The sequence below is a fragment of the Xiphophorus hellerii genome, chromosome 19, assembly GCF_003331165.1.
Source record: "Xiphophorus hellerii strain 12219 chromosome 19, Xiphophorus_hellerii-4.1, whole genome shotgun sequence".
Classification (NCBI taxonomy): Eukaryota; Metazoa; Chordata; class Actinopteri; order Cyprinodontiformes; family Poeciliidae; genus Xiphophorus; species Xiphophorus hellerii.
The window spans coordinates 1737081-1753926 of record NC_045690.1 but is presented as its reverse complement, the minus strand read 5'-3'; the positions used below and the strand labels follow the sequence as shown (position 1 = coordinate 1753926).

Sequence of the window (16846 nt, the reverse complement as noted above, 5' to 3'; positions counted from 1 at the left end):
GGCTCGTTTCCGGTGAGAGTTGGACTCCGCCAGGGCTGCCCTTTGTCACCGATTCTGTTCATCACTTTCATGGACAGAATTTCTAGGCGCAGCCAAGGTGTTGAGGGGATCCGATTTGGTGGCCTTAGGATCTCATCTCTGCTTTTTGCAGACGATGTGGTCCTTTTGGCTTCATCAGATCGTGATCTGCAGCTCTCGCTGGAGCGGTTCGCAGCCGAGTGTGACGCGGCCGGGATGAGGATCAGTGCCTCCAAATCCGAGGCCATGGTCTTGAGCCGGAAAAGGGTAGAGTGCCTTCTCCGGGTCAGGGGGGGTGTCCTGCCCCAAGTGGAGGAGTTTAAGTATCTCGGGATCTTGTTCACGAATGGGGGAAGAAGGGAGCGGGAGATCGACAGGCGGATTGGCGCAGCGTCTGCTGTCAAGCGGGCGCTGTACCGGTCCGTCGTGGTGAAGAGAGAGCTGAGCCAAAAAGCGAAGCTCTCGATTTACCGGTCGATCTACGTTCCCACCCTCATCTATGGTCATGAGCTTTGGGTCATGACCGAAAGAACGAGATCGCGGATACAAGCGGCCGAAATGGGTTTTCTCCGTAGGGTGGCTGGGCTCTCCCTTAGAGATAGGGTGAGAAGCTCAGTCATCCGGGAGGGACTCAGAGTAGAGCCGCTGCTCCTTCACATCGAGAGGAGCCAGTTGAGGTGGCTCGGGCATCTGGTCAGGATGCCTCCTAGACGCCTCCCTGGTGAGGTGTTCCGGGCACGTCCCACCGGGAGGAGGCCCCGGGGAAGACCCAGGACACGCTGGAGGGACTATGTCTCTCGGCTGGCCTGGGAACGCCTCGGGATTCCCCCGGAGGAGCTAGAAGAAGTGGCTGGGGAGAGGGAAGTCTGGGCCTCCCTTCTGAAGCTGCTACCCCCGCGACCCGACCTCGGATAAGCGGAAGAAGATGGATGGATGGATGGATGGATGAGACTGAGAATCCATTTTATTTTTGTTTTTGGTTGTTTTGTTTATTTTGTTTATCAGTTCCAGTGTTTAGTTTTCTTTTGAAAATAAAGTGTATCTATCTTTGGCAGGAAATCGCCTGCATTATTACATCATTTCCATTAAATCAGTGTAAAAAGGTCTTCAAACAATATTATCGTTTATCGCAATAATTTTTGAGACAATTAATCGTTGAGCAAAATTTGCTATCGTGACAGGCCTATTTATTTCCATATTTTACTCCTCACCTTTACTGCCTTTGTTCTGGTAGGTGTTTATCCCAGTATTACATTCATCAGCTTCGTTCTTTTTCACTTCTCCAAATTCTGGGATTTGGTTTTCCATCTCACAGATGTTTTCTTAAGGACATTTACTGCCAGGTTGTAGTTCTAGACGGCGCCAGAGAGAGGAGTCTCACCTCATTCATCAGCCACAGAGCTGAGGTCAAAGGTCAGGGTAAATATTGGCTGCACGTTTTGGCCAGAGATTAGCGTGGGTTGTTTGGTTGGCTGCTGTTTCCAGGGAAACGCGTTGGCGGCATGCTGAGGGTGTGTTCCTGTGAAAGGGAGCTAAAGGACGGATACATGAGGTTAATTCTGCTCAGCCGGATTGTAAGGTCGTTCAAGTGGAAATTAAATTAACGCTGTTAGTTTCAAGTAACTTACTTGCCCCCTCTCTGCCACCATGAGGCTCAACATGCAGATATGAAGTAACTGAAATATGTTTTCCCCTCTGCATAGAAGGACTCAACACAAACACATTTTATTCTCAAATGAGTCACAATTTATCATTTAAAACTACCCAAAAATAGACTTGACCTCTTTAAAAATATACAACAAAATGTATGTATGTAAAATTATTTACAAGTAGATAAATATATTACCAAGAAGTTGTTGTGCAGGACTGTGATGCTATGGGCTTGTTGCACCGTTTTGACCATAAACTCCTCTGTATATTTATGTATTCCTGAATCACATGAGGCAAACTGAAGCTTGACCAAAACTGGGTCGAGTTCTGAAGGAATTACTAAGGAAATGTATGTAAACTTCTGAATTTTAATTTTGGGAAGCAGAAATAAATTGGAGTTTAATAGTTTAGTCTGATTTATTGTCAGGCAGAGATAAAAATTAGGGTTATGTGTGTTTGTTGGGTCAATCCAGAGAAAATACTCTGGCCTGCAGGAATTAAAGACACGAGGCGCCTCATGTGTGACTTCTGCTCCAACTGGGCCTGTTTCCCTTTCCTCAGCTTCTTAAAGGGTCAGCTGCGTCTAACCCTCTGCCTCACCTCAACACGCCGCTGTGTGTGTCCACAGGGAACCCAGTTGGCGTGAGAGCGCCTGGCTCGGCTTGGCCCCAGCCGCCCTCCTCAGGTCAGAGCAGAACGGCAGGATGGAGACTCTTTCTGACATCTGGATCAACTTGGTTTGTGTCCTGTCTCAGCACACTGTGTGGACAAGCTGCTTCCCTACGTGATCCCGGTCAGTTTTACTCTACACAAAATAGATTTTTAAATTCACAAGTCTGCAGATCTTTGGCAATAAAACTTTGAATGCTTTAGGTGTTTTGTTTTTGATTAGCCGTCTGCTCAACACTGCAGTGCAACCTGCACAACAGCACTCATGGTAGCAAAGCCAACGAGATACAAACTGGTTAGAATATTATTTTGGAACATATTTGATGTTTTTATGATGAGTGTTTTATAGGAGATGCTAGTTTTACTTGGATTCCTACTGAAAACTAAACGTGTTTAAATATTGAAAGTAAGGGAGAATGAGAGCTCGGTTTTTAAAGTACTGAAAAAAGAAAAACAATTGTTGAAATTATTTAATTTTTTAATATGTGCTAATCTAAATCAAGACGACAAGCATAGTGCAGTGTTTTAGTTCATAGTGTCTACAGGTACTTTTACAATCCAAAGGAAACTTTCCTGAAACTTAGTGTTTTCTGCATCTTACAACATCTTTTCCAGATTTTCCAGGCTGTTTTCTTGGAACTACTTTCCCATATATTGTTAATATTTGGTACCTTTGTGAAACTTTGTGGTACTTTTCCAAAATTAACTGTGTACTTTATTGAAGCTTCCAGGAGACTGTTCAGCTCTCATTGGGTGCTTTCTTGTAACCTAACAGGCTGTTTTTTGGAACCAGTTGAAGTTTTTCTTACTGACTGCTTACAGGATATTTCCTCCAAACTCACAGGTTACTTTCCAGAAACATGGCAACCCTTCATAGGAGCTAACTGGGGATTTAAGGGCTAATTATTAAAAAAGTACTCTTACAGGATTATTTTTAAATAAATGCATGCAATACAAGATATCTACCACTCCTTCCTTCAAACAATAACTGTTATTGTATGAAGACAAACCAAGATAGATGAAATACAAAGAGTTTATTTTCTTATTTCACCAGCTTGCATCTAGTCATGTTGAAGTCAGAGATTTTTCTCCTCACTACTATTATAGTTTTTTTTGCACCCTGACACATTAGAAAATAAAGTTTTATGTTAATGTTAAGCAGCCTAATAAAACAGATTTTTATCTGAGCTGTAATTAAGCTACATTTTTATGAACTATGCTGCTGGGTTCTGAGCTGCTCTATTTTTCTATAATTTGATTCCCCTTATACCATAAAAAACTTGTTCCTGCTCAGAAATATGGTCCAAACTTTTGGAAAGTGTCACAGCTGTCAGAGGAGTAAAACAATTTAGTAAAATCATCCTGGCTGTTGTGACAGTGTCCACACAGGCGCTCTCCGTTCAGTCAGGAGCTGTCAGTCTTTCCTCGGGGGAGAAGTTGAATCTGTTCATAACAAGCTGCAGCTCCTGTTGGCCCGACGACATGAGAACCCGTCTGATCACTGCAGCTAAATCAACCAAACTTCCTGGTTCACACCTTTGGTCTAATGTTTTTCAAACAAGAAGCCCTGCATGAAAAATATTAGTTCCTCATAGAATGATATGAAATTTGAATCAGCATCAGTTTGCTGGCTGGTCTGAAGCGAGTTAGACGTCTGTCTGTCCAGGGATCAACATCTGCATTTCCTCCAGTAGCATCAGTTTTCAGAACGAGAAAACAATGGCTGAAATGCTTTGTATGACTCACTGCTGACCTACAAGTAAATGTAGTTTAACATTTACAACTGCATTTATTTTATTCTGTTTGTTTTAATAAACAGCCCTGTTGGTCATGTTCCATTTACAGAAAGTTTAATAAAACATGGAAGAGTCCTGGTGGCCGGCACCGGTTCTGATGCTAGCCGTCACATTTACTGCATACTGAGCCTCCCTGAGCTAAAAACTGTTTTAGTCAAGGAGTTACATTTAAGTTTTGTCTCGGGGGTTTCCTCATCATAATATGCAAAGTGTTAAAGTGTAAATAAGCTGGTGAGTTTGTCTTAAGAGGCTTGATTTGGGTAAAGGCTGATTTACTGTTCATCTAGAATGTGGCGTACCTCAGGGCTTTGTTTGAAGATCATAATATTCCCTGTTGAACAGATCAGTTATGAATATAACAAAAACTACCTCTTTATGCAGATGACATTCTGCTTCTTTCTGATTTTTCTGTAAACGTAGCTTCAGTCAGTCTTGATTTTCCATATTTTGTTGATATTTTCCTATTAAAGAATGAATGAATGAATGTGTGAATCTGGACAGATAAAATGTTGGGACGTGGATGGAGGTAGGAGTTTGTTCTGTAACTGGTGGGTTGCTGATTCAAATCTATAGTCTGTTGGTCTCAGTTGTTTTATCTTTGGGGATAAAACATCTCACCTGATATTCCTGCTGCTGGTGGTCAGAGGGCCAGCAGGGGCCTAAAGGGGTTTACAGGGACCTACAGGGGCCAGTTGGGCCCCAGGGCAGCTGTGGCTGCAGCTCCCCACCATCAGTGACTGATTGTTTAGTAAAGAGCTTTGTAGTCCTCTGGACTAGATGACGCTCCATACTGGCCAAATGTCATGCTGAATAAAGAAATGCATCAATTTTCATGAAAACTGTTTTCCTTTATGATGGCAGAACTTATTGTACGGTGATTTTCTTTCTTCATATTCATTTGTTTTACAGCTTTACCTACTTTCCCTCTCTCTGACAGCTAAAGATATTATTTTACCTCCATCCATCCATCCATCCATCCATCCATCCATCCATCCATCCATCCATCCATCCATCCATCCATCCATCCATCCATCCATCCATCCATCCATCCATCCATCCAGCCTGCCTGCCTGCCTGCCTGCCTGCCTGCCTGCCTGCCTGCCTGCCTGCCTGCCTGCCTGCCTGCCTGCCTGCCTGCCTGCCTGCCTGCCTGCCTGCCTGCCTGCCTGCCTGCCTGCCTGCCTGCCTGCCTGCCTGCCTGCCTGCCTGCCTGCCTGCCTGCCTGCCTGCCTGCCTGCCTGCCTGCCTGCCTGCCTGCCTGCCTGCCTGCCTGCCTGCCTGCCTGCCTGCCTGCCTGCCTGCCTCAGAATGGAGGCCCAGACTTCCCTCCCCAGCCTCTTGTTCCAGCTCCTCCTGGGGAATCCCAAGGCGTTTCCAGGCCAGCGAGAAACATTGTCCCTCCAGTGTGTCCTGGGTTTTGCCCTCCTCCTGGTGGGACCTGAACACCTCACCAGGGAGGCTTCCAGATGCCCGAGCCACCTCAACTGGCTCCTCTCAATGTTAAGGAGCCGCGGCTCTACTCTGAGTCCCTCCCGGATGACTGAGCTTCTCACCCTATCTCTAAGGGAGAGCCCAGCCACCCTACGGAGAAAACCCATTTCGGCCGCTTGTATCCGCGATCTCGTTCTTTCGGTCATGACCCAAAGCTCATGACCATAGATGAGGGTGGGAACGTAGATCGACCGGTAAATCGAGAGCTTCGTTTTTGGCTCAGCTCTCTCTTCACCACGACGGACCGGTACAGCGCCCGCTTGACGGCAGACGCTGCGCCAATCCGCATGTCGATCTCCCGCTTCCTTCTTCCCCCATTCGTGAACAAGATCCCGAGATACTTGAACTCCTCCACTTGGGGCAGGACACCCCCCCCTGACCTTGAGAAGGCACTCTACCCTTTTCCGGCTCAAGACCATGATGGCCTCGGATTTGGAGGCACTGATCCTCATCCCGGCCGCTTCACACTCGGCTGCGAACCGCTCCAGCGAGAGCTGAAGATCACGACCCGATGAAGCCAAAAGGACCACATCGTCTGCAAAAAGCAGAGATGAGATCCTAAGGCCACCAAATCGGATCCCCTCAACACCTTGGCTGCGCCTAGAAATTCTGTCCATGAAAGTGATGAAAAGAATCGGTGACAAAGGGCAGCCCTGGCGGAGTCCAACTCTCACCGGAAACGAGCCCGACTTACTGCCGGCAATGCGGACCAGACTCTGACTCCGGTCATACAGGGACCTGACAGCCCGTATCAAAGGGCCCGGTACCCCATACTCCCGGAGAACCCTCCACAGGGCTCCCCGAGGGACACGGTCGAATGCCTTCTCCAAGTCCACAAAACACATGTAGACCGGTTGGGCGAACTCCCATGCACCCTCCAGGACCCTGCCGAGGGTGTAGAGCTGGTCCAGTGTTCCACGACCAGGACGAAAACCACCCTGCTCTTCCTGAATCCAAGGTTCGACTATCCGACGGACCCTCCTCTCCAGGACCCCTGAATAGACCTTGCCAGGGAGACTTAAGAGTGTGACCCCTCTATAATTAGAGCACACCCTCCGGTCCCCCTCTTTGAACAGGGGGACCACCACCCCAGTCTGCCAATCCAGGGGAACTGCCCCCGATGTCCATGCGATATTGCAGAGTCGCGTCAGCCAGCACAACCCTACAACATCCAGAGCCTTAAGAAACTCCGGGCGGATCTCATCCACCCCCGGGGCCTTGCCACCGAGGAGCTTCTCAACCACCTCGGCGACCTCGTCCCCAGAGATTGGAGAGCCCAACCCAGAGTCCCCAGGCTCAGCTTCTTCAATGGAAGGCATGTTAGTGGGATTGAGGAGGTCTTCGAAGTACTCTGCCCACCGGCCCACAACGTCCCGAGTAGAGGTCAGCAGCACACCATCCCCACTATAAACAGTGTTGGTGCCGTACTGCTTCCCCCCCTGAGATGCCGGATGGTGGACCAGAATCGCCTCGAAGCCGTACGGAAGTCTTTCTCCATGGCCTCTCCAAACTCCTCCCACGCCCGAGTTTTTGCCTCAGCAACCACCCGAGCCGCATGCCGCTTCACCTGCCGGTACCCATCAGCTGCTTCCGGAGTCCCACAGGCCAAAAAGGCCCGATAGGACTCCTTCTTCAGCCTGACGGCATCCCTCACCGAAGGTGTCCACCAACGGGTTCGAGGGTTGCCGCCGCGACAGGCACCGACAACCTTGCGGCCACAGCTCCGATTGGCCGCCTCGACAATGGAGGCACGGAACATGGTCCACTCAGACTCCATGTCCCCCACCTCCCCCGGGACATGTTCGAAGTTTTGCCGGAGATGGGAGTTAAAGCTCCGTCTCACAGGGGATTCCACCAGACGTTCCCAGCAGACCCTCACAACACGTTTGGGCCTGCCAGGTCTGACCGGCTTCCTCCTCCACCACCGGAGCCAACTCACCACCAGGTAGTGGTCAGTGGACAGCTCCGCACCTCTCTTCACCCGAGTGTCCAAGACATACGGCCGCAGATCCGATGAAACGATGACAAAGTCAATCATCGAACTGCGGCCTAGGGTGTCCTGGTGCCAAGTGCACATATGGACACCCATGCTTGAACATGGTGTTCGTTATGGACAATCCATGACGAGCACAGAAGTCCAGCAACAGAACACCGCTTGAGTTCAGATCGGGGGGGCCGTTCCTCCCAACCACGCCCCTCCAGGTCTCACTGTCATTGCCCACGTGAGCATTGAAGTCCCCCAGCAGAACAAGGGAGTCCCCAGGAGGAGCACTCTCCAGTACCCCCTCTAAGGACTCCAAAAAGGGTGGGTAATCTGAACTGCCGTTAGGCCCGTAAGCACAAACGACAGTCAAGACCCGTCCCCCCACCCGTAGGCGGAGGGAGGCTACCCTCTCGTTCACCGGGGTAAACCCCAATGTACAGGCGCCGAGATGGGGAGCAACAAGTATGCCCACTCCTGCCCGACACCTCTCACCTTGGGCAACTCCAGAGTGGAAGTATGTCCAGCCCCTCTCAAGGAGACTGGTTCCAGAACCAGAGCCATGCGTCGAGGTGAGACCGACTATTTTTAGCCGGAACCTCTCGACCTCACACACTAGCTCCGGCTCCTTCCCCACCAGAGAGACTCTATAGGCACCCTTCTGTCAAATTTTAATCGGAGTTTGATGGATGAGTGATTAATGACCCGTGACTAATTGATTTTAATTTCCGGTCACATGATGCCCCTCCCCCCATCCGGTCACATGATGCCCCTCCCCCCATCCGGTCACATGATGCCCCTCCCCCCATCCGGTCATATGACCCCCCGGATGTCTCATGACCTCAGCGTGCTTAGCACGTGTTACAATATATTCCCGCTAATTTCAATTCATCCAATAGAAACAGAGACAGGCTCCGAGTTTTATGAGTAATACAATTAAAGTATAAAAAACAATAAGTGATAAATAATCAAGAATAATATACGATATAATATATTTAAATAGAATGTTGTAATTAACCCCGGTTTTGCTCACCAAGCCGTTCGTGTTTGTGCGTGTGTCCGGGCAGAATACTGGACACACATGTCCCTCAGGATGTCTCAATGCCATACAGTGTTTAAGGTGAACTCCTTCTGACCTCTATGAGTTTGAATTAGCCGATAGAAACAGAGACAAGGGGTTCGGTGTTAGAAAATCATTAGTAACATACGATATAATATATTTAAATAGAATGTTGTAATTAACTCCGGTTTTGCTCACCAAGCCGTTCGTGTTTGTGCGTGTGTCCGGGGAGAATACTGGGCACACATGTCCCTGAGGATGTCTCAACGCCATACAGTGTTTAAGGGGAACTCCGCGTGACACGTGTGGTTCTGTATATTTCCGATCATCTCAATAGGGTCTCTATCGGGGGTTGATTGATATGATGTAAACGCCAGCACAGGATTCATTCTTGTGACTTTAGCGAGGAGGCCCCACGACAATGTTGCTCACCAGGCCATTTGTCTGTGGGTGTGTGTGTGTGTGTGTGTGTGTATAAAGACATATAGAAACAAAAGTCCCCTCTTGGTAGGGCGGGTGTGCTTGTGCGTGTGTGTGTGTATAAAGACATATAGAAACAAAAGTCCCTAAAGAAAACCTACAGTTTAACTATTTTACTGCATTATTTATGGTAGCACAATTAGCTAGTGTTGACTATGAGTTTGTGATTTCCTTCATCACTTCAATTTTAAACTCTAATAGATTTTCTTTTTCTGTAACACTTGCTAGTGTGATACGTTTCAGTAAATGTTCCTCATTTGTACACGTACTTCTTAAGAATATGTGACAGACAGTAAACAGGCCTACTCAAATTTAACTTTTATCTTTCCGCAGTTAAAGAATTTGTCCAGACTTTTCCACAATTTGGCCCGGCATCACTGTGAATGATTTTGTTCAGGTTTTTTTCTTGCTGTTGAATCAACGCTGATCTTCCCACTGCTTCATGCTTTCTCCAAAATAGTAAATCTTGGTTTAAATACATTTAAACTCATAGATTTTTTTTTCTGTAACACTTGCTAGTGTGAAACATGTTAGTAAAAGTTCCTCATTTGTACTCGTACTTCTGAACAATATCTGACAGGGACTAAACAGGCCTCGGTGAGGTTCCCTTGGATTTCTATTGATTTATTGAATGTGTAAATATTTATCAAACTGAATGGCCATTCAGTTTTTATATAGCTTTTTTCTTTTGGTGTTTGTCGCACAAATTTAAATATATGCTGGCTATCAGCCAAAAATTCAATCAGTGAATTTGTGTTTTTTCTTAAATACTCCCTCTCACCGAGACTTACTTACATCTTCTGACAGCTAGCCCCACTTATAATAACATTGACTAAGTTTGCTATTGGTACACTTTACCTAAAATTAAAAATTAAACATACTCACTACACAACCATGCTCCAAGAGTTGCTCACAAAATGGTGAATTGTTTTGTTACCTTTAAAATGATCTGCAGCTTTTGTTCCTTGGTCCTAATGATGCTGTTCACTAATGTTCACTAACAGACCGTACACCTCTTGTAATTGATAAGCTTATAAATGATCAATGCGAAGCATCAGTATGCGCTAAAGAAGATCATATCAGTCAGATTAAGTAAAATATCATTATACTCAAAGCAATCAAAATTATATTTCTCTGAAAGGTCATTTTTCCTTTTCAGAGAGTTTAGACTGTATGAAAGGAATCAGTGAAATATACTATGAAATATTTAATTTGCAGAATCCCCATAATAAAACTTCAATTGTGAATTGAATGATTACATTGCATCTAGATACAAAAGAATCAACCGTTAATTAGTAATCATACTGACTAGCAAGATCTGATCAAACAAGAAACTTGACTACCTCAAGGGATTTCTCACATTGGAGAATAAACCGTCTGACTTTCTTTAGCCACTAAATTTAACCTTACCAAAGTTTTGCCTTGGAGCAAACAGGTACTGAGTTTGAAGCGGATCAGATGCCTTCAGCCATCTGCTAAAGCTAGACTCCGGCCTTCCTCACTGTAAAATAAAACATTAGACTTAAAAAAAAGTTCAAGCGAACATCACTTAATTATCATCGACTTGTTGTTTGTACTCATCTTAAACAAGTGGCAGGGACATTTGGATATATATATATATAAAAAAAAGCTTTATAAGTTAATCTATTTAAGTTGAGTCCATGCAACAAGTAAAATAAAATAAAAAGTGAACTATTTGAAAGTAATGAGGATTTTGGGTGGTAAAAGTTGAACATTTTAACATGTCCAGACACTACACCATTTCTGCTCAAGCAAACCAAAAGGTTTTAAACAGAACAACCATGTCAAATAACGAGACCGTGAATCTTTAATCTATGTAGCAAATATATTGCTGCTGCTGCTGTAGGCAGAAAATAAAATAAGTTTTACGGAGAATAATATTTTAGATGAGTTTAAGAATATTGTTTGCCAAAATCACACGGTGTAACTACACTTGTCTTTTATATGTTGCAGTAATTGAATCTTTTGAGGCAATTGGTTTGCATAAATTAAAGTAAATACGGTCTATTTTCCTGCTCCACATACTTAGCTAGCAATGTGCCAGTTAGCTTCCCAGTCTGAACTTCTGGGCAATGTCTTGATTCAGTCAAATTTTCTACCTTGTATCTCCTGAACTCTGATATTTTGCTTGCTGGTCTTCATCGTGCTCTGAATGCAGTATCAGGTTTCTCTTACTTTAACCCGCCCAACTTGCACCTGATTGGCATGTTAGCGTTTTGATTCCCTCCCAGCGAGGCGGTGCTTCACAAAGCAAACTGTTTGTCAAACTGCTGATCTGCCTCATGGCTGTTTTAGAAGATATGGAGCAAGATGAAGCAAGAACATCACAACACCAGATGTATTTTTTCATCCTTATATCCGTGATTTAAAACTATTTTTAATTTTTGCGTCATCTTAAAGATGGAAAGAGTCAATTATGTTTTCACCCATGGAAAAGTGTAATGTGTTATGAGTAGGATTAACCAAGCTGAAGGAAAACAAAGAAAAAGGATAAATAAATATTCATTGATACAGAACCGAATCAGCAAATATGAACTTATGAAACTATTGAAACCTTCAAGAATTTTATGTTGTGTAAGATATTTAAGAAACTGATACTGAATCTGCGTTCATGAATTTCTTTATTTGGTCATTATCTCTAAAATACGTTTACCTTGTGTTTTGTTGAACACCAGACATCTCATCTCTTTTCCACAGTTTTTCACTTAGTTCCACTACTGCAGTGGATTTTATAGTCAATGTTTAAAGCCAGCGCAGAGTCTGAAGCGATGGAGGAAATTTACGTCAATATGGAACCTGTTGGAAAAACTGCATCTAATCACACAGGTAAGAACAAAGTTTCAGAGAAATTTAGCATGTATTGAATTCAATTTTGCTAAGGTTGAGGTTTTTGTTAAGGTTGGAGCATCTCCAAAGAGAGGCTCTGCCTCCGTGCGGCTGTCTGTTTGGGAATCCTGAATGTTTTACTTTTGGCTGAACTCATTGCCCTCAGTGTACACAGTGAGTCTTCTTCTAGTAAAAAGAGTAGATTTTATGTTTCTGTTATATTAAAAAAAAGTCATTGTTCCCCTTCTAAAATCAAACTGATCAAATAGCAAAGGTTTAAAACAGAATAAAACTTGGTGACTCAAAGTTTTGCAGAGAGGTGAAATATTACACATGAGTTTGATTCATTTTCAGCAATGGTTACATTTGCAGCCATTTAGGTTAGCGTGTCTTTAATATCTTCTCTTTTTCAAACTATTTACCCAACGATTCATTGTTCAGTGTTACCTCAGTTTAAATTCTACAGGTATAACCAAAATCATGAAACTATTTTATAAGTCTTAAGTGAAAATACGATGCAACTTCTTTTTGCAAACATGTTTGTTAATTTTTTTCTGCAGCTCATCACATGACAGCAGATTTTTCTGACATCAGTAACATTCTGACCGAGCAGAACAGCAGCAGCAAGTTTCCCTCCATGATCGCTAACTTCACTGAAACGGCTCCACGAGCTGAAGACACTTTAAGGTTGGTCAAAACTTTAAAAAATTTGGATCTCGTTAAAAATTGAATTCTACTCTGAATTGTAGAGTATAACTAATAACTTTCCTTTTTGGTCTAAATGAATATAATCTAAATGAACAACTTTTATTTTAATTTACGAAGCGCTCTATCATTTGCGTGTGCTGAAAAACAACAATGTAAAACAAACTAAACTTTGATTTTTTCCTCCTTAAAGGGAAATTGTGTCCTACAGAACGAACAAACATCAGTTGTTCCTGTTCATCCAGGGGCTGCGGAAGAAGAGAAGAGCAGATCCACTAGTGATGGATGATTAGGATCTGTGTTCACTGTGATATTATTCACCAACAATAATGTAGCTTATTAGTACGTTGTTACATAAAATCCTAAAGATGAAATGTACACTTCCAACTGTTGTGACCTGCACCTAATAACACAACAATTTTACCGGTTGTACTCTGTGTTTTTCTTTCTTGTTAAAATTCTGACGTGATAAACAAACGTTAGAGGATGGTTTTGTGCGGAGGATCGGTTGATGCGCCCTGATTGTGTATTAATGTGACTTTTACTACGAAACTTTATGGAGTTCCATTTGTGTCCGGTAATAGCGGATTAAATTCTATCTTGGTAAAATTATATTTCCAATTATTTACTATCATTTGTAATAAAGTGATGCCAACACCACGGATTCAACAGTGAGGAGTTTGTTCTAGTCATCTTAAAGATGGAAAGAGTCAATGTTGTGCTGATTCTGAGTAACTGAATGATTAACTGAATGACTTTTCATTCATTTCAGAGTTCAATCAGCGAGATTATTCATTTTGTGATGGTCCTAGTCTAAGAAAGAAAGAAACAAAGAAAGAAAGCAGCAAATGTACATGTTGGTTCCACCGGCTTCCCCCTGAAAATATGGATAAATTCAGTCATTGTAGGGTAAAAGTAATTTGAAGAGGGAGAAGCGTATAAACAAGTCAATGACGAGTCAATGACATGATGCATTCTGCATTTTTAACTCGGTTAACTTAACTTTTTTTTTTACTGACTTTAATACATTTAAATTGCTACGTTGTTTGATAAGTAGAATGGAAATGACTTTTTTTTGTAAACGGTCTTGTAAATTAGCGTTTTATAAATCAACTGAATTGAATTAAGAAATTTGACCATCGGATTGGACTGAAGAGAAATGATGAGCAATGTTTTATGGGTTTGGTTTTTATAAAGCAAAGATTGGTATTTTTAATTTTTAATTTTTTTTTTTTTTTGTAACATCAAAAGTTCATTTTTGAGGCAAACAGAAAATCCAGCTTATTATAGTTTACTAGGACTAACAACCCCCGGACAAATTCGGAAAAAATTCAGCTAAAGTGGGTGGTGCTTTAAGGAACAATGAGACACAGCCTAGTGTGGGGCCACATGGTGAGGGGATAAGCAAGGCTGTAGTAAGCGCCGTTACCAACTTGGTACTTTGTGGTTATAGTTTTCTCCAAGTTGCGCTTAAGAAAGTATGAACATGGGCAAAACTGAGAAACACTATCAATCAACCAACTGGACATTAAAGTATGTCACCGGAGATTTGTTCTCCTGTCCACGCGATGAATCCTTGGCCCACTGCATCAGTGAAGACTGTCGCATGGGAGCAGGCATAGCGGTGATGTTCAAGAAGAAGTTTGGTCGAGTCTCAGAGTTAAAGGAGCAGAGTGAGTCAGACTAGTTACTAAAATCTTTGTTTTGGAAAAAATGTTTTATGTTTTTGCAGTTCATTCAAATGTATGATTTCAACAGCAAGTGCTAAATCATATCCTGTTTTGTATTTTTTTTTAATGTCCTAATAGAGAAGCTTCCGGGGCAGTGTGCTGTCCTGACACATGATCAACGTTTCATCTACTATCTGGCAAATATACCACAATTATACTGCATAGGACCAAAACCTGTTTCATTATTCAATCTGGTAACTGTATCTTTCCTATTATGTGTCTCAGATCACAAAGAAAAAAGCCAGCCAGAAACCCACGTATGTCAACCTAAGACAGAGTCTGGAAGACATGAAATCTCACTGCTTAGAAAATGGTGTCAATAGGATATCAATACCTCGGTTTGTAGGAACTACTGTGAATAAATGACTATAATAAATACCCTTAAACCTTCTTCTTTATTGGGAATAATTAATCAATTTGCTTGTCTCGTATCTCCTCCCTCAGAATGTTGCCTCAAAACTAAGAAATTTATAAAAATGTCAAATTGCATTCTCCTACATACCGCTGCCTGGTGTTTTAGCAGGTAAAGGTTGTCAAAAACCATGATCTTAAATTTTATTTACAAAGCAATTTTCAAAGATATAAGTCCTAATATTCTGTACAACATAATTCACAGGTTACAAATACTAAAAAAGTCAAGCATCAGAATCACTAAAAACTCATGACAAAAAAAATCTTGTGACAACAATCTTGCTCCTGAATTTGGGTCAGGAAAATAAAGCTAGAGAAGCAAACTCTTTCACTATTTAGATTTACAGATTCACAGGAAAAGCTACGTTTTCAACAACTATATAGATTTAGAAAAACAAAAAAAACAAATTTTAGGCATAACTATTGTATTTTACCTGCCTCAGGGGCTTTGTTGGATCATTTTGTGTAGCATGATTTAGTAGTAGCATCATGTAGTACGATATTCACAGAGTGCAACATCAGTGTTTGGAATAAGTTTCGTATCTTTAATGGCAGGAAACATCATTTTTTACATCAGTGGGATGTTAAAAGTCTTGTATCTAAACATCTTATGGGGAGGTTTTTATTGTTTCCTTATTTATTGTTTCCTTAAAACTGTTTAAGGAGTGTTGATTTCATCCAAAATTTTAAGAGATTATAAAGTTAAAAACAAAACGAAAATGTACTACATGGCATGCATTTGAAGCTTTGACCCAACACAGGGCAGGCTGTACACTGTGATGGAAATATTTGTCTCTTTAAAGATCTGTTCCAGGATCTTTGACACCTTTGACCATTGCAGCTGGTCCAGGCCACAGCCAATTCTGAGGGAGGAGATACGAGACAAGCAAATTGATTAATTATTCCCAATAAAGAAGAAGGTTTAAGGGTATTTATTATAGTCATTTATTCACAGTAGTTCCTACAAACCGAGGTATTGATATCCTATTGACACCATTTTCTAAGCAGTGAGATTTCATGTCTTCCAGACTCTGTCTTAGGTTGACATACGTGGGTTTCTGGCTGGCTTTTTTCTTTGTGATCTGAGACACATAATAGGAAAGATACAGTTACCAGATTGAATAATGAAACAGGTTTTGGTCCTATGCAGTATAATTGTGGTATATTTGCCAGATAGTAGATGAAACGTTGATCATGTGTCAGGACAGCACACTGCCCCGGAAGCTTCTCTATTAGGACATTAAAAAAAAATACAAAACAGGATATGATTTAGCACTTGCTGTTGAAATCATACATTTGAATGAACTGCAAAAACATAAAACATTTTTTCCAAAACAAAGATTTTAGTAACTAGTCTGACTCACTCTGCTCCTTTAACTCTGAGACTCGACCAAACTTCTTCTTGAACATCACCGCTATGCCTGCTCCCATGCGACAGTCTTCACTGATGCAGTGGGCCAAGGATTCATCGCGTGGACAGGAGAACAAATCTCCGGTGACATACTTTAATGTCCAGTTGGTTGATTGATAGTGTTTCTCAGTTTTGCCCATGTTCATACTTTCTTAAGCGCAACTTGGAGAAAACTATAACCACAAAGTACCAAGTTGGTAACGGCGCTTACTACAGCCTTGCTTATCCCCTCACCATGTGGCCCCACACTAGGCTGTGTCTCATTGTTCCTTAAAGCACCACCCACTTTAGCTGAATTTTTTCCGAATTTGTCCGGGGGTTGTTAGTCCTAGTAAACTATAATAAGCTGGATTTTCTGTTTGCCTCAAAAATGAACTTTTGATGTTACAAAAAAAAAAAAAAAATTAAAAATTAAAAATACCAATCTTTGCTTTATAAAAACCAAACCCATAAAACATTGCTCATCATTTCTCTTCAGTCCAATCCGATGGTCAAATTTCTTAATTCAATTCAGTTGATTTATAAAACGCTAATTTACAAGACCGTTTACAAAAAAAAGTCATTTCCATTCTACTTATCAAACAACGTAGCAATTTA

General features: G+C 42.5%; 1 long non-coding RNA gene across 1 annotated transcript in view; it reads left to right on the top strand.

Moving 5' to 3' along the window:
- Positions 1 to 2299: 2299 nt before the first annotated feature.
- LOC116708582 (uncharacterized) overlaps positions 2300 to 16846 on the top strand; it is a 28954-nt gene continuing 14407 nt past the window's right edge. The window contains exon 1 of the long non-coding RNA XR_004336716.1: positions 2300 to 2461. This is a non-coding gene — a long non-coding RNA (uncharacterized LOC116708582). The remainder of the gene's footprint in view (positions 2462 to 16846) is intronic.